We start from the raw sequence: 25,669 nt of genomic DNA on the forward strand, positions 1-25,669 counted from the left end.
CAGTGTAATATCTGGGGATTAGGACAATGGTCCAATTTAACGCATCTTTACAAGGTCAACTACCCGAGTCTACTAACAGAAATAAAATGAAAATCTGGCAAACTGGAGCAAACAACTACTTTCATGGTTCGGTAAAATAGCCAGCCGTAATCAAAATGAGCATTCTCCTACTACTACTATACCCTTTTCAGTCCTTACTGATCCCTCAGCCCAATGGGTTAGGTAGTTGCTTAGATTTGTATGGAATGGGGGGCCTCAATGGTGAACAGGAGCACATTTGCAGCCAGACACCAGCGGTGACTAGCCTTCCCGAAGTTATTATTCGGCTGCTCGGATCAAACTGATTTATAGAGTGGGTGCAAAGGTTTATACAAAAGAAGTGTGTGTTTTCTTGTAACAATCGATAGCTGGAAGAGCCCTCTGGCCCCAACCCTGGCTACGAAGGCTACAATTAGACTGCTGGGAAGTGGTTGGAAAAATTAGGGGGCGCGTAACATTCCCACCCACATATACACCCTTTATACATAGCAGAGAATTCTACCTGTGGGCTAAATTCTACCAGTGGATGTCTCGGGCTTGTAGTAAAGCTGGTGACCTTTTCTTTAACGGCAAGCCTAAGACCTTTGAGAGGATCAAACAGGATTAAAATCCGAGCAAGTCAGATAGGTTTAGCTATTTCTAAACCCGACACTGGGACCTTAAGCCGCAAATTAGAAAATCAGTGAGCAGATCATCAACTACTTGGGAAAACATATTTCAACTTCCCACCCATAAGGAATGATTTCTAACAGTTAGTGATGAAAGCACTCAATTTGAGATATCTAGTAAGGGTTGGGAAAGCGGTCTAGGACATATAATAAATCGGCAGGAATGTGAGAAAATAGACGCGAGTATCAAGTGCACACAATTAGCTGAGACCCAGTCAAAAATACTAACCATATGATGCCTTACCTCAGCTAGGCTCTTTATGGCCAAGAAAGCTGCAGATGTATGTTGGAGATGCACCAGCCACAAATGCACCTTCTCCACATCCTGTGGGTGGTGCCCGTTACACAAACCTTTTTGTTTAGAGGTGTGATCTAGAATAAGAAATCACAGGAATCGAGTTACAGATGGATCCTGTTTAAGTAGTGTTTAGCAGTGTGTCCGGAGAAGAGTATGTTAATTCCAAAGGGGTTGAACTCCTGATAGCTCATCTAATATTGGAAGCAAAACATGTTAAATGAGCGTAATGGAAGCAAAAATCGCCACCTCCCATAATGTTTGGACGGATAAAGTATTGCATATCTTAGCACTAGAAAAACGGACTGCTGAAGAGTGGAATTGAGGAGCATTTGGAAACACATGGGCGCTCTTCATGGATTACATGCAAAAGGAATACAGAAGCCTCATCTTCTATATTTATAAAAGTGAAAATGTGTGGGTGGCTAGGTTTGCGGCAAAGTGTTGTTCCTTATACAATTCCAATCCTCTGGACATGACTGACTACATAACATTTGGATACCCAACCCCTTTCCCCGGAATCCAGCACATTTACACATGAGACGGTTGCCTGAAATCAGCAAAACATCAATGTGGTCGTAGGACCGGTCCCGAAATGAGGAACAACACTCACGGTCCCTATGAGACAACGAAAACCACATTTCAAGGCCCTTGGATGCACGGTTTCCAAGATATTTGCACCTCAATGAACCGCACCACACCAGGGTGAGGCGACAGGTGGGGAAAGAGCACAGAAGGTCCCAGTATGCAGCAGCATGCCAACTCTCGCCTCCCCCCTCCAACAACGGAAGGACAGAGAACTAAGGAACAGCACACACAACATGAAGCAAACCCAGCACGCAACGACAATCAGATACTGGATGCTATAGCAGACTTAAAAGTATCTTGGGAGAGTAAGATGGGCGCAGCCATCCAGGAACTGAAGACCTCGCTTGAATTCAAGATTGACGCAGTAAGCATTGAGGTGAATCTGCTACGACAAGATGTCCGGGCGCGAGCCGAGCACACGGGCAGCTTGGAAAAGGAGGTTAAAGCCAACGTGCTCGGCCAATGCAATGGAGATACACATGCTGAAACAGGTGTGCAACCTCGAAAGCAGAGCTGAAGAAGCGGAAGGATGTGCGCGCAGAAATACCATCCGTATTGTGGGGCTTCCGGAAGGCGAAGAAGGATCGGACCCGACAAACTACATTGAGAATATGTTACTGCAAGAGATAACCGGTGGAGTACTCGGCCAAGGGTTTGCAGTGGAACGAGTGCACAGGTCCTTGATCAGGAAACCGCCACCGGGAGCCCCCCTGCGGCCAATTATCGCTAAGATACTGAATTATAAAGACAGAGAGAAGGTCTTGGAGTATTTCTGCAAAGGGGGAACGATAAGCAGAGCATCAGCAACCATCACGGCGTATCCGGACTACACCCTCTTGGTGCAGAGACATCGCATGAACTATGTGGCGGTCAAAAGGAGGTTGCGGGAGGCGGGCCACAGATACATGCTGTTGAATCCGGCAAAGATGAAAGTGCTTCACAAGAACAAGGCCCTTTTCTTCGACTCTCCGGAGGATATGATGGCATGGCTGGACGCAAGGAATAGGCCGTCAGGGTCGGGAGTCCAGGCGCAACGTGATACGGAGAAGTGAATCGGTACCCTGGCAAGGCCATACTAGCGGACAAATAGACCCTATGAAGATAAGTACAGCACATATATTGACTTTGGGACTAGATTATAATCGCATATGAGACCCGAACCCTTGATCTTAATATACACGGAAGTTGGTTAGCTTGAGATGTGAAAGTCAGGCAGTGATTGATATATAGGAATGTACAAACTGTAGCTTTAATGCAGGAACGGAGGAGACGCACTTTTACCCCCAGTGGTTAGATTAGTTAGGATATTAGTAGCGTAGAATCTAGAATCCCACTGCTGGGTTCCGAGTATCGGCTAAGCCGCAGAAAGGGACTAGATGCGGGGTAGCCTGCGATCCAGGGAGGGAGCTGGGCAATTTTTGGGGAAGTTGGGGATGGGAAGGGTAGAGGGCGGGAGAGGAGTTGGGGGAAGGAAGGAGGGAAGGGAGGGAGTTGAGAGATTTGGGCTGTTAGTAGTTAGAGAACGAGCCTACATACGCGCGCATCCAAGATGGAAGCAGATAAAGAGGGGAGTTAGAGGGGGGACGGGGCATGGCTAAGATATGGGAGATCTGAAGATAATGACCTGGAATGTCAGGGGACTAAATAGCTAAAGAGAAACAAGGTCATGATGTACCTAAAGAGACAGAAGATAGATATTGCCCTACTACAAGAAACACACCTCACTAAAGAGAAACTAGAAGTACTGAAGAGGAAATGGAAGGGCACCCTTATAGGTGCAACGTATTCGGCTTACGCCAGGGGGGTGATCACTTGGGTAGCACCACACGTCCCGTTCCAGCTGCTACAGTCCATAGCCGAAGCTGACGGGAGGATCGTAATATTGAGAGGTTGATAGAAAATAGAGAAGCATGCATTAATACGTATGCCCCGAACCAAGACACGGTGACCTATTTCAGGACCCTATATGGCAAAATGAGCCCGTACCTAGGCAGTGGCGGCCGCAAAATAAAGGGTGGGGGGCACCGCTCCCCCCCACCCAGGGAGTGGGAGTGGGAGTGTGCAAACAGTGTGCCAAGCTGAAGTTGTGTGCAGAACAGATTCAGAAGTTCTTCTGAAATCTGTTCTGCATAATTTGTGAAATAGACGTGCAGCACAGTGAATTCGTACTGCAAATGAGAAATAATTATCGGCCGCCCACCACTCTTTTTACATCTTCATGGGCCGGCTGCCACAGGGGCGCGTCCCATTTTACGCTGCTTGCAGTTCCACCCACTCTACGTAACCCCATCACAATTGGGAGGCCGGCGGGGCGTTAGCACGGTGGCCCCGCCAGCATTATTATACGCGCAAACAGCGCACCAGTGTCTGTTGGTGCATAGCAACAGAATGTCATTGGCTGTATGCCAGCCAATAAAATTGAGTGTGGGAGGGGCGATGGGCGCACACTGCGTGCCTCCTTCACTTAGTCTTGAATCGGGCTGGTGTCCTGTTGAGTGGAAGAGCTGCCCAGTAGAGGCCAAGGCCCACGTGCACGGAGCACGGGCCTACCTTGCCAACTACTCCAGACCGCCACAGTAAGCCTTTAAATCATTCCGGCGTCCCTGGGGAATTCAGGGCCTAGTAGTTAGGTCGCTCGCCGTTGGGAAGACGGCCCAGCCGAGTGTTGATGCAGGGCCTACCCGCCTGGCCTTGTGCACGCTAGTGCCGACGAACTCGATTATTTTCAGATCAAGGGAAGGCCAAATTTCATTGGTCACTTTGCCTCTCCTTGATCTGAAAATAATCGAGTTAGTCTGGAATACTGATGAAGTGACGGTGTCACGTCTGCTTAAAGTTGCTGATATTCGTTCCGCGTTACAGCTAAAGCAGAATGAATATCAGCAACTTTAAGCAGCCGTTATTCCACTTTATGAGTTGTAAAGCGGAACGAATATCAGCAACTTTAAGCAGCCTGGGCCTACGGTGTGCCATAGCTGCTTAAAGCTGCTGATATTCGTTCCGCTTTAAACCTTTTAAAACGGAATTATGAATATCAGCATTGTCAAGCAGCCGTAGCCCTAGGGCGACTCGCATGCACCATTTTCGACAGTGCCAAGGAAGGCTCAGGCCAGGCCACCCACATCACCTCTTGTGCAGTAAGTGGTCACATGAGTGTGATTGGTGGCAGTTGCTAGACTATCAGCCACTGCTGTAACTGAATTTCTAGCGATAATGCCCCTGTTACACTGAAATAATAAATCCCACTTTACAAAATTCCTGCAAATTATTTATGTTGCCTCTCAGGAGGACAGTCTTTTCAATTGAAGGGAAACATTGCCACCGGTTTGTTTACTTACCTCTCCACAGACAGTATGAAGCTGCCTTCATTTTCGAAGTTAAAACATGTTCTCTTTTTTACACAAGTATGGAAGATGTAATTGAATCGACACCACATGTATCTTAAATAGATGCCATTGTCCTCTGTACAGCGAGGTGAGGTCAAGCATTCTGCTTGATGTACTTCAAAACATGCCATCATAGGGAGAGATTATGGTTTTACAGAGGCTGTGAACCGATGGCTTATCTAAGACACTTTTCCATTCAAAACGCAGTATGACATTTTTATTGAGCATCTTTGGTAAAGCAAGTATGATACGTGTCATTACAAAGCAAGGCTGCCTTTTTTTATGCAACCAGACTAGCCATTTCTTATTGAGGTATGACATTTTGTATTTAGTATCTTCAATCAAGCATTTTAGTACAGCCAGTTTGCACATGCTTTCATACTGTGGCAGGGCATTTTTAATGGTAAATCTAACTGCAGTATGTTCTTATGTGGGGATACTGCCATATATTGGCAGAACAAACATGAACATGTTTTCTTATAGTATCATTAATGGCATTATGCACAAAGCAAACATTAGTATGTTCTTATAAGGGAATAATAGGGTGTAATGGTGCAGTCAGCATGGAAATGTATGGGCACAGCCAGTGTGAAAATGTTTTATACTCGCACATATTGCGCGAAAAGACATAATGAAAATGTGTTGCAGAAATGCTCCTTTGCACTGTTGGTAACTTGCATCTATTGCATTTATTTCATGAGTTACCCTACAAAAACAATTGCAAAGTTTGGCTTTTTACCCAATTTTTCTAAAGTGTGCTCTAAAATGCACCATTTTCAACCCATTATTTCGGTGGGAGAACCCCCTCCGCCCCCATAGCCCTCATTCATTGGTTCGGGCTCCCTCGCTACGCACACTCGCTGTGCCATATCGGGGAGAAATATTGAGGCACCCCAGTTAAAAAATGTACCAGCCGCCACTGTACCTAGGTTGCACGGTCATTTGGGGCAGTGTTTTTAATTTTACGTTGGACCCAAAAGTGGACAGGTCAGATGCGAAATATGATAGACCCACCCCTGCTGCCAGAGTCCTAAGAACTCTACTGCGAGACCTTCAGCTGGAAGACACATAGGCATTACTCACATTACTCAGCCCCACAAAACATGTACACACGGTTGGATTACGTGTTCGCCACAAGAGATCACGGGGGAAATTGTACACCCAGAATATAGAGCGAGAGTCCTCTCGGACCACTCGCCACTGGCCTTCACATGGCAATACATAGCCCCGAGAGCCAAGATCCCTACTTGGCGACTCAGAGCCGAGGCTCTAAAAGATATGGTCTTCAGAGAAGACCTCAGAGGCGAATTTGTAGAATACTTGGAAAAGAACACGGGGCGTGTAAAGTCAACTGGGACCCTATGGGAAGCATTCAAGGTGGTGGTAAGAGGAGCAGCGATAGCTAAATCCAAGGGACTGCAGGGGGGTGTACTACTGCAACTACAGAACACAAAAGAGAAACTAGAGGTTTTACTAAACAACGGCAGCCACTCCCAGCAAGACGCCAGTAACATCGCCCAATTACAGCAGGCATGTATGAGATACCAGGAGAGACACTGTAACCTAATCTACAAAAAATACATGGAGAGGCAACATGCTGAGGGGGACAAGCCGGGAAGATTGTTAGCATGGCTATACAAAAGTGAGACCCCCATACCAACGATTAGAGAGATACGGGGAGAGGGTGGACTAATATTAGGCACCCAAGAAGGTGTGAACGAGGGGTTCCACGAATTCTATAAACAATTGTATAGTGACACAGTAAATGAGGAAGAGAGTGAAATAGCAATAACTTTGGAGGACATTGGCTTATCGAAAATAAGCGCCGAAGAACGGGAAAGCCTAGAAGCCCCGATTACACTAGAAAAGCTAGAGGCGGTGGTGGAGCAATTACCAACTAGTACGACCCCAGGAACAGATGGACTCCCTAGTGAATTCTATAAAACGTACAAGAATGAAGTGCTCCCTCCATTGCTGTCAATGCTAAATGAAGTATACGAGGTGGGGACACTGCCAGAATCTCTTAGAGAAGCGATTATTATCCCACTCCTCAAACCCAACAAGCCAGGCACAGACTGCTGGTCATACAGACCATTATCTATGCTGAATCAGGACAGCAAAATACTCACGGCTGTTCTGGCAAATAGGATGAAGCGAGTCATCAACAGATTAATGCACCCTGATCAGACTGGATATGTTCAGCACAGAAGCATATCCAACAACTTTAGAAGGCTACACCACGTCATAGAACAAACTGAGGGCGCCTCAGATGAGTTAGCTATAGTGTCGCCAGATGCAGTGAAGGCCTTCGACTCGATCAAGTGACCGTGGCTGCGGGCTACCCTGAAAGAATATGGGATGGGACCAGGGTATTTAAAATGGGTGAAATTACTCGATAGCTCACCATTAGCCAGAGTCAGAACGGGAGCGGTTATAACGAGAGATGGCCGCTCAGTAGGGGCGCCAGACAGGTATGTCCCTGGTCCCTGATGCTGTATATTCTAGCATTAGAACCCCTAGCTATATATCTGAGACAAGTATATGAGAAAGTGGGAATTTACACAAGAGGGGGACCGCACCTCATATCACTGTATGCAGACGATATGCTACTATATCTGAGGTACCCAGAAGAAAATTTACAATATATCCTTGAAGTGCTGGAGCGATTTGCAGTGCTCTCGGGCATTGTAGTCAACCCCAAAAAGTCCTGCATTTTCCCCCTAGGACGGTACATAGGGGTCCCGCGCAACAAGCTATCAGTACTGCCAATACCCTGGGTGACAGATACCTTTAGATACCTGGGAATTGACATCTACCACACAACAGAGGCAGAACACATACATAACACTGAAAAAGCGCTGACAAATGTTGTGAATAGTATGACGTTTTGGACTAAACTCCCCCTGGCCATGATGGGGAGAGGGGCACTACTAAAGATGGTTGTATTACCCAGATTATTGCACTTCTTCGGAAACATACCATATACAATACCGAGGCGTTTCTTTGGTAAACTTCAAGGCATACGTAGAGAATTTCTATGGGCTAATGCAAGGAACAGGATAGCCCTATGGAAATTACAAAATGCATACGATAAAGGGGGCATTAAGTTACCTAACTTTGAGATTTATTACCTGGCCAGCCAACTACGATACGTGGCCGAATGGCTAGCTGAAGACTCTACATCAGAGTCTAGATTGTTGGGATCCGACTGTGCCCTGTACTACCTAAAAGAATAGAATGGATCTGGCTTCCTAAACGTGAGATAAAGAAGAGCTCGGGTATGCTGGAACTAGGATGGCAAGTATGGCGCACAATGTGCCAGACCATAAAGAACCTGACCCCATGCTCCCCGCAAGTGCCGTTAGTAACACTAACCGGAGGAGAGGCCCTGCTAAGGAAAACGATCCGAAAACACTGGGAACCAGTGGGGATTGTAACAATGGGTGATATGTGGGAAGAGGGGGCGATAAAGGGGTTTATCGTGCTGGCAGATGAGACGGGTTTACATCTGGGGCAACACACAACCTATGCCAGAATAGTGCGGAGAGTGAAGGAGACGTGGTCGGAAGTAATGCTAGACGAACAACCAGATACAGCCATCGAAACACTGTATGATATCGCAGAAGGGGGGCACAAGGTTTCCCGAATTTATGAACTATTGATGTCCAGGGTGGGGAGGGAAGTGACACAACTGAGACGGGAATGGGAGGAAGACGCCGGGGAACCAATGACAGATGGGCTATGGGAACGGGTACAAGGGTATCACAAAAAAGTGTCTAGAAACGTGAGGCTACAACAAATACAACTATATATAACCCATAGAGCAAACATGACCCCCCATAGAATTTCTCGATGTATTTAAAGGTGTGGAACGACAAACATGTCGCAAATGTGGGGAGGAGAATGCCAGGCTAATACACATGTTTTGGGCATGCCCCAAAATAAGGAGGTACTGGGGAGAAGTGGCTCAAAGATTGAACGAGAGAGAGATCAATCTGAATGTAGATTCAATATGGGCATGCATGGTGGGGGGGGTTCCCCAGGTCACGCCACTTGAAACACATCAGTAAACTCAAAGACTTGGCCTATATATTGGCCAAGCGGAGGATAGCCATGGGGTGGAAAGCATCTAACTGACCCAAAACAGAGACCTGGTGGACCGACCTCCGTAAATAGTCCGAAGCGGAAACTGTAGTATGGAATGAAAAAAATGAAAGGAAACACTCAACAAAGGATATCTGGCCCTCACACTTCAACATTAAATACACAAGAAAATATATGGCAATTCACAAAAATATCAACAATTTATTTTATTTATTAAAAGGTTTTATAAACCGTGCCACATGCCGGGAGGACTCAGAGCAGGACTCGGAGCACGCACACAAAAAGAAGAACAAAACAAAAAACACTTCAAAGAGAGCCAGAGATCTAGCGGCAAAGAATAGGAGAGGGACAGAAATGGTTAGTCAGGGGGTAGGTTGAAGAGATATTTCTTCAAACTTTTTTTAAACTCCACAGTTGTTGGAATGGCTCTGAGACTGTACGGGAGAAAATTCCAGGCATTCAGGCTCTGAACATTGAAGCTGCGACCACCAGTCTTAGCACGTTTAAATCTATGCTGGACAATTCTGAGTTGGTTCTGGGACCTGAGAGTACACGATGGAACATAAGGCGAATGACGATCCGCAAGATATTTAGGAGCAAGTTTGAGAAAACATTTGTGGGTCAATGTGAGTAGTTTGTGGATAATTCCAAACTTCACAGGGAGCCAGTGAAGATCTCACCTGGAAGCAGTTATATGGGCTCGTCTAGAGCGACCTGAGATGCCAAGAACTGCTCCATTCTGTGAAACCTGAAGATGACAGGTTAGACTGCGAACAGCCACTCGGGAGGCTGTTGCAGTAATCCAGGTGGGAATTGATAAGGGCAGTGGCTTGAATTGCTGCATTTTCATGCATCAGAAAAGGTTGAATATTGCAGAGTCATTTATTGATCACACCACGGGAAAATCGAGCCTGAGCAACATGCTGGTTCATTGTTAGCTCTGAATCTAGGATAACACCCAAAGTCGTTACCATTTTTTGCCACAGGGATCAGAGTGCCAAAGATGAGGAAACTCTTGTACTCGGATGGTAGAGATTTAAGTTTAGAGCTGGAAGCAACAAGCAGGAGTTTTGTCTTCTTGGTAGTCAACGCCGGGGAGTTTGAGGCCATCCAGGCATGAATTGCAGAGTAAATGGAGTTAACATTGGCCAAATCCTGAGAGTAGGAACTTCCAAGTTTTACGACGACCTGGGATTATGAGCATAATTAGTATTCTGGAAACCCAGGCCGTCGAGGTCTCAGGAGGGGGATGATATGCATGTTAAACAAAGAGGGGGAAAGACTTAACCCCTGCGGGACACCACAAGTAATAGGAGAGGGCTGCGAGAATGCCTCGCCAACACTCACTCTGGCATTGCGTGGACCGAGAAAGCAGGAGATCCATTGAGATGCCTTGGGAGAGCAACTTAAGACAGTGCGAAGTCTATCCTCCAATAGTGCGTGATCCACAAGGTCAAATGCGGAGGACAGATCCAACAACATCAACATTGCTGGTTGACCAAAGTCAATGATGTTCAATAGATTTGCCTTAAGGTCCAACATAGCCGTTTTAGTACCATGCCCCATTTTGAAACCTGACTGATGAACCATAAGAATATCATTTTCTTCAACGTAGTTCTGAAACTGAGTATATGCCACCTGATCAAGAATCTTTAAGAGAAAAGGGACATTTCTCCAGCATTGGATCTTTCATGGATTGACATGCTGTGAATATTCCCCATCGTCGGGCTGGGAACCTCGGTCATTTTAACTTTGCGTTTTCCTATGGAAAACTTTGACACTTCAGTGTCCTATCAACGTCCTGTTTGGGTGCTTTAGACCCCACCAATAGGACGTAGGGTGTAAATAGCCCCGCCCCCGCGGCTTCCCTTCAGATTTCAACCGTCTTCAAAGTGTTGGGATCACCTTGTGTTCGTTTATTTTTTTTGCACGTGCTTGTGCTACGGTGTTTTGCGATGTCTTCTGGTCTGAAGAAGTCTCTGTTCCGGCCCTCTGCGACTTGTGGGCTGAAGAAAGTGTATGAGGCGGACGGGCACATGGACTGCATCTACTGCCTTTACCCTCATACTCAGCCGACTCTTGCGATATTTGTGAAGGTTTCTCGCAGAAGACCCTTAAGGACCGCAATCAGCGGTTGATTGGTTGGCTTAATGATGGCACCTACGCCGCTTCCAGGGTGGGGTCGGTAAGGAGCTTGTTCTCTGTCCGGCCTGCACAGGTTGTGGATCATTGCTGGGCGGCGTCGGCTGAGTCTCTGGCAAAGAAATCGCACCCTGCTCCTGGGTCGGAGGTTGGGAAGAGTGGATGGAGCCTCTTCGAGTAAGTACCTGTTGAAGGGGGCTGCGTCATCCACACATGGTTAGTCGGACCATTCCCAGGGGTCTGGGTCTGGAGGTAGGCCCGGGAAGTCAAGCTCCGGCAAAGGGGCATCTCAGGAAAAGGCCAAGAAAGACTCGTCGGCGAAGGGCTCCTCTTCAGGGGACCATCACAGGTCATCCTCTAGCCGCGAGTCCTCTAAGCACCGGTCCAGCGTGGCTAAGCACACTGATTCACCTGGGAAATCTGCACCGCAGGTGGCAGTTCAGACGACGTCCTCTACCATCTACAGTGCCGTCATCGACGGTTGTGTCATCGGCTCCGGCAGCGACAGGGTTTGATACAGGCCCGATACTTTTCTCGTCGTCGAGGATGGATACAGAAGATTTGGGTCCGACAAGTGGCATGTGGCAGGCTTCTACCTTTGACTCGCTGATGCCGGACGCCATTCTGCATCAAGAGGCGGTTGCTTTTCTGGTGTCTTCGGAGGTGGACGACGACCGGGAGCTGGTGTTGTGACCGTCGACCTTGGGGCTGCAGTGTGTTGGACCTTCGACATCGGGGGCCGTAGGGGCTGGTCCGGCTAGTTACCCGCTGATGAATCTGTAGGCTATGTTGTCGCCCCAGGTTCTGTCCACATTGCAATCCTTGTTGGGCCAGCTGGATTCGAGGTTACCCCCTCTGCCTGTGGTTCTGGTGGGTCCTATCGTGGATGTGGCTGGTGTTCCTCTGCATTCGTCAGCTACAGCGGGGTTGCCGGGGCCTCTGTCGGTGAGTGAAGATCGTCCACGTTCCTACCCTGAGGAAGGTGCGCTGCTGGAGTCGGAATCGGACTGTGTGCCTCGTGAGTCCATGTCTACTGGCTCTTCGTCTCCGACGAGGGACGCGATGTGGGATTCGGACGGGGAGGTGGAACAGCCTCGTAGTCCAGCGCAACCATCCCCTCCCGATGATGTTGGGGCGTTCCATGCCATGATGGCTAAGGCCTGTGTGGAATTTGTTTTGACTCCTGAGGAAGAGCGTAAGGAGTGCTTCCTGTTCGACCACATGGGCAAGAGACGGAAAGCTGTATTCTCTGTGCCTATCCTGGACCACGTGTGGCAGGAGGGCCTGCGCACGATGCGCCATCCCTTCTCGAGCTGGCTGTCAAAGAGTCTGTGGTCTCGGCGGCGGCCAGTCGTAAAGCCCGGAGTCAGCACAAGTGTGTTACCCCTCCAGACAGTGACGCCAGGAGACAGATGTCTTCGGGAAGAAGGTTTTCACTGTTGGGATGATGACAGGGAAAGCGGCCAATTCTCTGGCGATCCTGGCGCGCTATGATCGTGAGATGTGGCATTGGTTGGCAACTATTTTGGAACATCTGCCGCAGGAGAATCGCAAGTCTGCCATGCTTTTGCTGCGTGAGGGGGAGGAAGCTTCCAATCACAGTATTAATATTGCCGTGGACCTAAAGGAGTCCGGCTTCAAGCAGATTAACAACGGCGGCGTTCTGCGTCGCCATGCCTGGCTTAAGTGCACGGACTTTCACCCTGAGGTGCATTATAAAGTTCTAAACCTGCCTTGTGAAGGGGAGCAGTTGTTTGGAGAGAAAATTGATGAGACCCTCAAAGGTATGAAGGAGGACACTGAGACTAAGTCGTTGGGACCTTTGCAGAGTGGATGCTTCTTTCACTCTTTTCGTCCATTCCGAGGGGCTTCGGGAAATGCCCGGTTTACTTCCACCAGGCACCGAGGTTATGGTCGATCTGGGTATTCCTCTCGGGGGTATAGGAGGTCGGAGCAGTCGCCGCAGAAGAGTCTGGACTTTCTGGCCTCGAGGAAAAGAGGTGCGCAGTCCTCCTCCTTTAAACGGAGACAGGCTAAGCCACAACAATGACTGTCTTCAGGGAAACCTGCTGGGGGGGCAGGTTGGCACTGCACATGGATGAGTGGTGCAAGATTACGTCGGACCGTTGGGTGTTGGACACGGTACGTCTGGGCCCACAGGACGCATACTTAAACATTCCCATGCGCCGACGGCTCCGCAAGTTCCTGTGGTTTGTCGTAGGCGAAGATCATTACCAGTTTCGGGTACTCCAGTTTGGTCTAAAGTAGTCTCCCAGGACGTTTACAAAATGTTTGGCGCTGGTGGCGGCGTGGCTCCGATAGGAGGGGCATCACGTATACCCGTACCTGGACGATTGGCTGGTGCGGGGTTCGTCGCCAGGGGAAGCGCAGGAAAGTCTTGGTGCTACAATGCAGCTGTTGCAACGGCTGGACTTCGCCGTCAACTTCGAGAAGTCTTTTCTGTTGTCTTCCAAGGACTTGGTGTTTCTGGGGGCAGAGTTTCAGACTCGTCTGGGAATTGTGAAGCCTTCGGGCGGGAGGGTGCTGACCTCCGATAAAGGGCGGTGGTGTGGAAGATTGGTGCAAGGGTGTTGGTCCGGACCTACATGTCACTGTTGAGGGCCATGTCGTCATGCATTCCGCTGGTGCCGAACTGTCGTCTCTTCATGAGGCCAGTGCAGGAGTTCCTCGCGGACCGGTGGGCTCAGAGTCGGGGCTCGTGGTCCGACAAGGTGGTGATCAACGACAGTCTGGTGGATGCTCTTCGTTGGTGGCAGTGCTCAGACAATCTGGTTCGGGGCATGCCGTTGCTGGAACTGGAGTGGCAATTCACGATTGTGGCAGATGCCTCTCAAACAGGATGGGGGGTGCATCTTGGTGGCTCACGGGTTCAAGGCCTGTGGTCTCTGGTGGAGTTTCGGTTCCACATAAATGTGCTCGAGTTGAGAGCGGTACATTGGGCCCTGAAATCTTTTCTGCCGCACATACATGGCTCTGTGGTGAGGGTGTTGATAGACAATACCACCATGATGTTTTATCTCAGGAAGCAGGGGGGCACGCATTCCAGGGTGCTGTCGAAAGAAGCGCAGGATCTTTGGCATTGGGCTCTGTCGCACGACATTGGCATTGTTGCGGTTCATCAGCCGGGAGTGTTGAATGTGTCGGCGAAGGCGCTCAGCAGGGATGTCGGCCAGCTCCACGAATGGCAGCTGAAAGAGCAACAAGTGTCCATGATCTGCCAGAAATGGGGCCATCCTCCGTTGGATCTCTTCGCAACGAGGGAGAACAACCAGTGCAGGGAGTTCGCCAGCAGGTGGGCTCACCCCGAGTCTCTAAGGGATGCGTTCTCGTTCCCATGGACAGGCCGATTCGCTTATTCATTTCCTCCGTTTCCGCTCATTCGGCGGACCCTTCAGTGGATTTGGAGATACCCATCCGTGTGATTCTGGTGGCTCCGTTCTGGGCCAGGCAGCCGTGGTTCTCAGATCTCCTTCATCTGTCTGTAGCGGAGCTTATTCGGTTGGAAGTGATGCCGGACCTTCTCTCTCAGAACAAGGGCGCTGTGTTGCACCACAATCCGGGATCGCTCAGCCTGACGGCTTGGCTCCCGACTTCTCTGAGTTTGGCCTGCTAAGGCTTTCCAGTGACTATCGGCGAATTTTCGAGGCAGCAAGAGCACCGTCCATGAATGTGTCCTATGTGTGTAAATGGAATAGGTTTTGTGTGTGGTGTAAGGGCCAGCTGGGGGTGGACCCTTTGACTATTTCACCTGAGCATGTTCTTCCCTACCTGCTGCTGTTGGCGAAAAGGGGCCTGGCGCTATCATCCATAAAGGTTCACTTGGCAGCGATTTCGAGATTTACTCTGAGGCGACATGCGGCTCCTCAGTTTAGTGATCGTCTACTCAAGCATTTCTTGAAAGAGTTGTTCCGTACTTGTCCTCCAGTCAAGAAGTTCCCTCGGGTGTGGAGCCTTAATTTGGTTCTGTCCAGTCTGATGAGATCACCGTTTGAACCGATGTCGACAGCTCCTTTACAGTTTTTGTCATGGAAGGTGGCTTTTCTGGTGGCCATTACTTCGGCCAGAAGGATGTCTGAGTTGCAGGCATTGGTTGTGGATCCTCCATCCTTTCGGTTCTTGAAGGACAAGGTGGTGTTGGCTAATAATCCGCACTTTATTCCAAAAGTGCCGACAGCGTTTCACAAACTCGCTTCTATTGTTTTGCCCTCGTTTTTTGCTTCAGCCTCCACGCCTGCAGAACAGGCTTTGCATTCGCTGTATGTGAGGAGGACGATTAAGTTTTATTTGAATCGTACTCAAGATTTCAGACAATCTAGACAGCTGTTTGTGGCTTACGGGCCATCCATCAAAGGGCAGGTGATCTCCAAACAAGGACTTTCTCATTGGGTGTCCTCTGCTATTTCGTTCTGCCACACTAAAGCTGGAAAGCCTTTGGGTAAGACTCCGAGGGCACACTCGACGAGGTCTATGGCTTTGTCAGCGGCATTCTGGTCAGGGATTCCACTAGTGGACATTTGCCAGGCGGCCTCCTGGGCGGTGCCGCATACCTTTACCTGGCATTACTGTCTGGAGCAGCAGCATGGTGAGGATGTGCAGGTGGGATGGGCGGTCCTGCAACGCCTGTTTCAATAAGGTAAGCCCCGAAGCTTCGGGGTATTTGTTTGAAATTGATCACTGGATGGGTTTCTTTGTCTCATGTATGTGATTCTGTTTCTGTATTGGTTTGCCTTAACACTCCGCCATGCATGATTGGTACTCCTATGTAATCTATTCACAGCATGTGAATCCATGAAAGATCCAATGCTGGAGAAGGGATTAGTTTCTTACCTGTAACTCCATTTTGAAGGGATTGGTTCCTCCAATGTATTCCACATCTATGACAGGTAATCACCACAGCTGTGCTGCTTCGGCACATTTTCGGCATCTGCGTCCTGCGTCGATGACATCGATACGCTGTCCTCGAGGGCCTCCGTCGAGCCGACGTCACCGGATGTTATAAGTAGGACGCACGACCCTGTAGCCTCAGTTCTGTTTTTTCTGTGAACGTGTTCGCTTTGGAGATCCCGGCGCACCTCGGTTCTTCAGAGTTATATTCTATCGGTTCTTCGACCTTGTTCGTTTGTGAAGAATATCATTGTTAAGACGGATTTCTGAACTCTGTCCTGGTGGCGCAGAAGTTCAGAAGGCCAACCTAATTACTTGGAACAGGGTAACCTCTGGACAAGCCAGACCAATCAAGGTAGCGATCGCGGCGGTCAAGACTAGGTCTCAAGAGGGGTGAGGGTGACTGAAAGCCCGCAGTGAGCACACAAAGCAAGAGCGCTGACAAACTACTCCAAACAGTTGTTATATCAAAAATAGATGCACATTTATTTTAAGGCCTTTAAAACAATGACCGTAGCGAGAAAATCACAATATCACAATATTAAACCAACACATACCATATCAACACAATATATATACAAATACACAGTCGCAAGCGTTTAAAGCACGAAATATGTAGTCCACCTGAAAGGAAAGGAAAACAGGCAGTGCAATAACGCTTTAGACTCAGTTCGCCTTCAGATGCACCTAACTAGATGGAAGTCCGAGCCCTGCGAAGAGGGGAGCCTTGTGCTCAAAGTACCTGCCACGCCGGTGCCAACGGGCAAAAGGGGAAGCTCTTCGGAGGAAGTCAGGCAGTTCAGTATAGTGCACACAGAAGAAGAACAGGTTCCGCAACTCAAGCGCAGCCTCCACAGCGGGCAGAAGCAGAGCGCGAGTACGGCCAAAAGGGTGCTGTTTCTACACAGCAGGGAAAAGCAATGGGATACTGCAGGAGGGCGACCAGATCCTAGCTAAACTACTCACCGGTCCCCGAAGCAAGCAGGCCCAGGCTTCTCCACGTTAGTTTCAGCAGCTGGCAGGTTCAGAAGAGCAGGGAACGCCTCGTAGTCGTGTAGAGCAAAAAGACGTCCCAATCGACGAAACCAGCACAGTTTGTTGCCGCAGCAGGACAACGGAGCGGCCGTGTGTATTAGAGCCAAATGTACACTCCTCCCTTCAGACTTGGGAACGCCAAGTGTACGAAGCGTGGGAGAGTGACAAGGACTCGAAATACAACACAACCTGGCGGCGGTTACAGAGCAGGACTCCCTTGTAAGCTGGTCAGTCAACTGGATGGCCCAGAGACGCTTCCGAAGGCTTACTTGGCAGGAGATGATGAAGTCGCCGGGAATAGCTGTTCCTGCTATTCCAAAGGTCGAAGCACCAGTACAGGCCTTCTGGTTCGATCAAAGGAGGAAAGGGTTTCACAGGACGACAGCAGTGCAAAGGAGGATTCCTTCAGCGGGTCACCAGCGATTCCTCGGTCCAGCCTCTTGGTTGCAGGATACTTGGCTCCTGTATTCCTTCGTTCGTGAGAACTCAGGAGATCGACATGGTAGTGGTGTTTCCAGCTCCCTCTTATCCACGGTTCCCTTCGCGCCAAAACGGAGGGGAGCCAATGGGAGATCCGCTCATCAACACACATACCATACGTGGACCAATCACGGACCACGGTGGTCCCAGGCATTCACACCACCCTAGACTCTCTGGCACCCAGGATGCGTATTGGGACCAGACATCCCAGCCCACACCCTGGAGGCACACAAACGACATGTAGAAGCCCGCGAAAGCAACCACGTTTCGCGGGAAAGTACATGCCCAAATAAGGAAGGCCCCGGGTCGCCCGACCTGGGGAAGGTGAAGGGAGCAAGACGGTCAGTGGACAGGACAAAGGAGCCTCGTGGTCTGGCCATTTTGGGAGCCAGGCCACCATTTTGGGTTCAGTGCGAAAAACGTGCTCAGAACGCCAAAAGGAGCTCAAAATAAACAAAACGATCACTGCCACCATTCCAGTCCCTGAATGACTTGCACCGATCAAAATACCATCCTAAAAGAGTATCTAGGGCCTGTAGAAGGCTAGAGACCCAAGAGAGCTGTAACTTAGCTTACAGTGCCCACTTGTGTCATGTTGCACTAAAGCCGCAACATGATAAAAGAAACTACGGGAAACAGCGTTCCCCGGTACTGACTGTCTTAAGGGCATGTCAGTTTCCCCGTAAGAAAGGAGCGAAAGCCCAGAGGAGTGCGGCAGAAGGCTGCACTTCTCTGGCAAAGTCAAGAACAAGGTGAAAAACAACAGCAAAAAGTTTAGGGGTTGCCACATGGAAGGAAAATTACCTACAATTACGAAATCTTTCCTAACAATCATGCCTTCGTCTTCTTCTACCCCGCACCTGGGTTTCAAGACGTGTCGGGACTACGGTTCCAAGATGTCGCTTACGGACCAGCATGAGGCCTGCCCCTGGTGCCTCAGTGAGTACCACGCCACGGATGATTGTGGCGATTGTCAGTCGTTAACATCGAAGGCCTTGCGGGAGCGGAAGAAGAAGCTTTCTGTCGTTAGGGTTTCCAAGCCCCGAAAGTCTAAATCCGCGGGGCTTTCGAACGATGATTCAAGAGGCGACACTCTGCGTCGTCTGCGTAAATCCGGTGGGGTTTCGGTCCCGGAGTGGTTCCTGGCATTCCTCTGCCTCTTCGAGGCACTCGTGGAAGCGCCGTCACGGGTCGCCTTCCCCGTCCTCGTCCGAGGACTCCACCCGTCGGCAAGTTGCTTGTCCCAACAAGCACTCTTCTCCTGCGGAATGGGATGCATTTCGTACGGAGATGATGGTGATTTTTCAATCGCAGGGCTCCGTTCCGTCCGCGCCTTCGAAAGAAGCCGGCAGGGAACATGCTAGGGCCACCGCTCGCAAGCCTTCGGGCTTGGGTGGTCGGCACGATCATCGGGCACTTTCCAGGTCCCGATCGGACAAGGTGGATCGCTCTAGTCATGCCCGCTCCCCTTGCGGCCCTTGTCAGGAATCCAGAGTTAATATGCGTGGCGAGACTTGTACTGTTATTATATTCCTCTCCGCCAAATTCCAGTGCCCCCCCAAGCGCCTCGCAGTGCTGATGCTGTTGCGCTGTACTCTTTGGTGTGGCCTGTAGTTTGTGCCAGGCAATCTAGTTCGACAGGCCGATCTAGGGTGGTGTGTGCCCCCCCAGCAATTAACTCAGGGACGTTGCCCCAAGCCTGCTCCACTCAGCTGCCCCTGCAGTGCCGTTTCTTGGCCCTCTTCCCTGGTGGTGCTTAATGGCACACAGTTCTGTTGTTCACTAGGCCTCCATACCGGTGCTCACCATCCGTGTCCAGCCTCGCCGTTGCGTGCTGCCCCAGACACCTTTGCCAGCCTTGTCCTTGGGCGGGCGTGTTCGAGAGGCTCGTCTACCTCCGCCACTGAACTGATCTCTTGAATACAGGTGCGCAACCTGTGTCTCTTCTTTCTGCTTTTTTCAAGTGTCGGCAACCATGCCCATGTGCTTGCTCTCTGCGTAGCCTGCCAGTCTGGCCGGTGGACCTGTGGCAAAGGGGCACTCTGGTGCAGCGTGGTATTGGCATGCACCTCCTCCCAATGCTTGGTGCCTTCCTGTGGCATCAGGCTGTTGCCAGCCTAGGGTCTATGGGCACTCGCCCAAAGTTTGCAGTGCCCCTGCCGTTGGACCGATCCGATCCCTTTTGTTTCGGGATCTTATAATGCAGGATGGATGTGGCCTGCTCCGCCGAGCACCGCACAATGCACTGTGAGCATAGGTGTGCGCCTGGGCGATTCTCAGGTCACAGCGCACCTGAGAGCTCACTGGGGCCCTGGCTGCCACTCAGCTCCTCCAATGATCGCGGGCGTATGTCGGTTGTTTTCCTCACCTACAGCCGGGCCTCGATGTGTTGCAGTGTTAGTCTACTTCTGCTGCCCTCCGGTGTCGCCATACACCAGAGTAGGCACGCCTGTCGGTCCGGCTCCCCTGCCGGGTCCTGCCACCACCACTCTGCATGCTCTCGATGTGGATCGGTTACAGAGAGCCGCCTGCATCCACTCTTCCTCGTTTCACCCGCTCCGGTTAGTGAACGCTGAGCAGTCGCATTGGGCGGTAGGGCCAGGGGAGAAGCGCGCCGCTTCCTCTCCTCCAGGCGTCAGGGCCTCCCCTGGGTCGCCGTAGCCCGGCTATGCTCAATACGCCCCAAACCACCGGGGTCTTCTGTCAGCACTGGTGCGCCCCCACAAGCACGACCTCAGGCGTCTGATGTCTGGAGTGTGGAGGCTGTTCAGGTACTTTAAATGATTGATTTACAGGATCTTGCAAGATCAACGCAGAAAGACAACCTTACTGCATGGCAGCTGGCCACGCTTCCCTCACAAAAGATTTCTCTTCTTCCTTGATTAATGATTTCCACTTCATCAAATAGCATCAATGACGTTTTGGCTTAAGCTGCTTTGCCACAATTTATGAATGCCAAAGGAGAAATACAGCTCCTTGTTAGATTCTAAGAAATACAATTTCTGGCAAGGTTAAAGAAACACAGGGTCTTGTTAGCTTTTCTCGATTCTCTTTTATAGCACCATAAATCAGTTTATATATTTGTACGGATGACTTCACAGCACCTCTACTTCCACTTGGATAACTCTCATACCAGGTTAACTTCTGTGAAGGTTCACCATGCAGTCTACTCGCCTGCCTGATAGTGTTCCACATTCAACTGTGCGTCTGAAGTTTTAAATCTACTGACAACCATACGCTTGACCACAGTTTGAACGGTTTGCAACTTTATAACTGTTAGCAATTTTCCAGAAAAGACAATATTCACATTAGTGCTCCCCAACATCTTCCTGAAGGCAAGGCACTCTTCCTCTGAACATTCACATTTCAGACGGACAGCCTCTTTGCCCCTTTTTGTGCAACATCAATATTTACCAAATTTTCAGCAGTTTTCACCTTTGTGACTTTGATCGTTTTAGAAAAGACAAGATTCACTTTAGTACCCTTCAACACTTCCAAGTAAGTAAGGCTCTCTTCTTCTGAACATTCACTTTCCAGAGGTACAGCCTCTTTGCCACTCTTGTCTTTCTGCAACATCAACAACCAAAATGACTTTAATTCTACATTTCCTCCTTGTTGCTTCGGCAATGTGAGTTATACCAATTTTTGCGGAACAATCCCAAACCGCAGGTTTCACCATTTTACAGCCTTGCATTCACCTCTTTGCTTCCTGCCAACCATTGCAGCTTAATTGTATGCCTTGTTATTAGTCTCTTTGGCTTTAGACAATGCTTGGACAACTCTTGGCTTTGACAATGCTTGTATTCCTCTTGGCATTGGGTAGTGCTTGTTCCCTAGAACTCACAATGATCAATGTTCAGTCACTCAGCTTCAGTGCTACTCTATCTTCAACTGCTTTATAATTGACTCTTCGGTTAACCTTTACCTCGTAATCACTTTTAAGCACACACAACCAGTCTTTCATCTGTTTTCAGAAGTTTTAGTATTCAATTAATGTGGTTAAGAGTGTTTTACTCTTACGCAAGTGCTATTAAAGAAGTTCAGTCAGACGCGAGTGCTACTTTTCTGACTTCGCATTCTCTGACAATCAACAGTCAGTTTAATACTGCTTTCACTCGCACGCAAGTGATTCTGCTTGGTCACAGTTGCCTGCCTTTGTTCACGCAAGGGATCAGAACGCGCAGTAACAATCACTGGCTATTGTCTTGCTCCCTTCTCGTGTTGCAGGACTTGAACTGCTTCTGGCTTTGTTTGGACACACATCATTCCTCTGTGAAGGGGTCTTTGTTCCCGCCATGCAGTCACAGAGCACCTCTCGCTCCTGGGACCCTTGGCTGTACATCAACTTTAAGCCATGGTCTCTGGCACGCTTCCTGCTGTGCAATCTCTGCAATCCGGTTAACATGGGGGAAAAGCAGTTTTCCTTCATGCTTTCCGCTGCACAATCTCTGCACTTCAGATTTAGGGGGAACAGGACCCTCTCAGGACAGGCAGCTGGAATTTGGTTGGGTAAAGTCACAGCATCTCTTCTTTCCACAAACTTCTGCTTGGATTGCCATCAACATGCTCTCCTTCTGCTGCGACTGCTCTAGCTCCATTTCCAGCTAATGGCCTGCACCTGAGAGGGCATTTTAAGCGCCTCTGCTTCCATCAGGTGTGGGTCTTTAGGCATAACAAGCTGACTACTCATGCCACATTGCTCTTTATCCACCATGCCACATTGCTCTTTATCCACCTTCCTCGTTCCAGTACTTGGGGAACTATGTGACTTGTAGTCCTCAAAAACAAAATTAGGTTTTCTTGTCAACTTTCTATTTTTAAATGTAGATGTACTTCTCTTAAATGCATTTAAGGAAAAGTTATAAGAGTTTACTTGGAATGGAGAAGGCATTTTGCTCAAGCCATTATTTATAGGTTTCCTTCCACTGTACCTCTGGGAATAACTGGGATTTTTTTAACCTTCGAGGTCTCAAACTGTTTTTTCTCTCTTAGGCGGTTTAGAGATTTCACACCAGCTTTACCCACATCAAAAGGCTTAATGGGTGGTTCAAATACATCACAATGACAATCGGCCATTACATGCCTTGGAACCTGAGAAAGGGTCTTCCCTTTTAAGGTCAAATACTGTGTCTCATCTCACGGTATCTCCTCACCACCCTGGGCCAGGTGATTCTCCCACAGTACACAACCCCCAAGCTCAGTATCAGGAAGCATCTGCCTTCATTTGGCCACCTGGGAGGAGATTTTAGGCAGGATGTTAGTGAGGGATCCGCAGGATTCATAACAGTTTACAAATATAGGCTGGTACAGTCGTAGAGACAAGCTAATTTTACTTTTTTTTTAAATTGAATTTTATTGATTTTGTAATAACAAGGAAAAGTACAGAACAAACATACCAGAGGGTGGTTAACACCGGCACATGCTCCGAACACAAGATCTTTCATCTGTTCCTGTTCATCCCCCTCCCTGTAGCCTCTCCCCAACATTTCAAAAATATCTCTTATACGTGAGGTTTCCAGCCCACAATAAAATTGAGCATAGAGAGGTCCCAAAGACATTATAATTAGAATAGGATGCACACCCTACACGAACCAATCATGATTGGATGCACCTTCCAGTCACCTACACAAATCTAGTGCGGAATTGCTGCCATTCCCCCTCCATCCCTGTGCTTCCACCATTGAGAGACAAGCTAATTTTAATGAGAAGAAAACTCTTGAGACTACAAGTTAACAAAAAAGAAGGCAAACCATAGGAGCCACCATAATAACTGTAATTGGTTATTTATAACGCACTTAATACCCAGAGGTTTCTAAGCACAGACCCGTGGATCAAACCTGTGTTGCTTCATATCATCTTGCTTCCAAGGCGAGCGCGTTGCCCCTGAGCTATCCTCCAGAGACGACGAAGAGCTTGGTAAGTAATGTTCATTACCGCTCTCAGATGTTCTTAGTAACTCCACTATTACCACCCCAGTCATGTGCAATTACCTAAATGTGGATATACCCATTTTTCTGTCTGCGGAACCCAAGAAAATGACATAATGCTTATAGTGTACCAGAATTGAAATAGTTGAGCCTGTACTGTTAAACCCATATTGTAATTATTGTGACCTTTTTGCATAAGGTTTGAACTAAAAGTAGCATTTGGTATATACACCATAGAGTATTCACCGAAAAATAATTATTTGTCACACATATATCATTGAGAAGAAGTCATCATTAATAAACTTTAGTTACTTTTACTTATAATTCAGTTGACGTAATGTCCGTTGGCATTATTAAATAGTAAAACCTGAATATTACAACACCTAACATGGACTGTATCCCTTGTATTTGGTTACCTTTAACTTGTCTGTTAAAAATAACAATCTTTCTTCCCTTGCATTGAGTCAGAACTGTAATGGACCTTAAGAAATTCATTAAAACATTCTGACCACAATTCATATTATTCATGATGATCGTATGATTTGTTCATTTATATAGTGCACCGACCCCTGTGGTATCTGGGTGCATTGCATGTTACATGGTTACAGAACATTTTACACAATAGAAGGTAATAAACAATTATTTTCAGCATAAGTGACTGACGTGTGACTATCTTACCAATACATTGCATAACTGATGGTTGCAGTATGGTAGAAATTTGTACAGAGAAGTATATAACCTAGAAGCATGTACAGGAGATGAAATACCGAATGGTGGGCTTGGCAGGTGGTCATAGATCAAGAGAGAACAGCCATGTTTTAGTATCTTTTTCCTAAATATGTAATGGGAAGGGGCTGCTCTTAAGGTTGTGGGCATAGAGTTCCATAGCTGGGTTGCCATGACTGGGAAACTGCTACCCCCTGCTTTCTTGAGTTTGAATTTTGGGACCTTGAGGCTGTTGGCATGCAGGGCTCTGATGGGGCGTTCCGAAGTATGTTTAGTGAATTTGTCCACTAAGGTTTAGGGGCCAGGTTGGAGAGACATTTATAAGTAAGGGTTAAGGATTTGAATTTGATTCTATCCTTAATGGTGAGCCATTTTATGGGGCACCTGCCGTTTGAAATATGCTGCATTCTAGGGATACTTAGCCTGTTCTAAGGGCGTTGTTTTGGAGTATTTGCAGTTTGCTGAGGTTATGTTTGCTGGTACCTAGATAGAGTGTGTTACAATAGTCTAGTTTAGACAGAATAAGGTCTCGAGCTAGCGTAATACAGCTGTCAATGGAAAGAAATGGTTTACAAGCGTTATTAAGTTTACAGGTGTAACTATTGGCTTGTTTGTTCAAGCTTAGTGCTGAGTCCAGGTAGAAGCCTAAAGTCTTTACCTCATTAGAGACTTGGATGTTTAGTCCGCCAATGTCGAATGACGAATGACTTAAATTGGTTACTGAGTTTAAGTCTACCTTATGACCCAAGCTTGTATAGTAAGGAAGATTTTGTTAATCCGTGCCACGTCTATGTCATAGTTGCCTGAGATGGAATGGGAATCTGGGTGTCATCCGCATAGTTAGTGTAAGAGACACCCAGATTATCAAGATCATCAAACAGAGGCTTAGTAAAAATATTGTACATAGTGAGGGAGACGCAAGAGCCCTGAGGAACTCCACAAGTTACTGGTACTGCTGCTGACGTGGGATAAGAACACCTCATGGAATGATTATCTAAGAAGGACTGGATCCATGCAGTAGCTTCCTTCGAGAAATGGGCAGCTGAGGTAAGATGATTGCAAAGCACTTGGTGATCCACCAAATCGAAACCAGCATTTTGTTGCCTAGAGCATCTTGGATACTAGTGCACCAAGTTTTGTTTTTGATGCAGATGTCATTTGGAGTAGCGGGAGATTTGGGTTCTATTAAAATGGTAAAGAGTTCCCTTGTACTGGAGTTGGCTTTTATAATTCTCTCGTTGAAGGGGTCTCTTTTGGTTTGGAGTATCTCCAATGTATATCTAGTTAGTAGTGGGAGGTATATTAATGACAAATATTTTATAAATGCGACTGCAAAACCGGGTAATACAAATTATGGTCTGCATTACAGGTGAA

At 48.2% G+C, this 25,669-nt stretch overlaps 1 protein-coding gene across 2 annotated transcripts in view; it reads left to right on the forward strand.

Annotated features, from left to right (window-relative positions):
- Positions 1 to 25,669, forward strand: part of GRSF1 (G-rich RNA sequence binding factor 1) — a 415,554-nt gene that overhangs the window by 228,884 nt on the left and 161,001 nt on the right. The gene's annotated exons all lie outside the window — the stretch shown is intronic.

This window comes from Ambystoma mexicanum, chromosome 6p (genome assembly GCF_040938575.1).
Source record: "Ambystoma mexicanum isolate Mex_15411 chromosome 6p, UKY_AmexF1_1, whole genome shotgun sequence".
Classification (NCBI taxonomy): Eukaryota; Metazoa; Chordata; class Amphibia; order Caudata; family Ambystomatidae; genus Ambystoma; species Ambystoma mexicanum.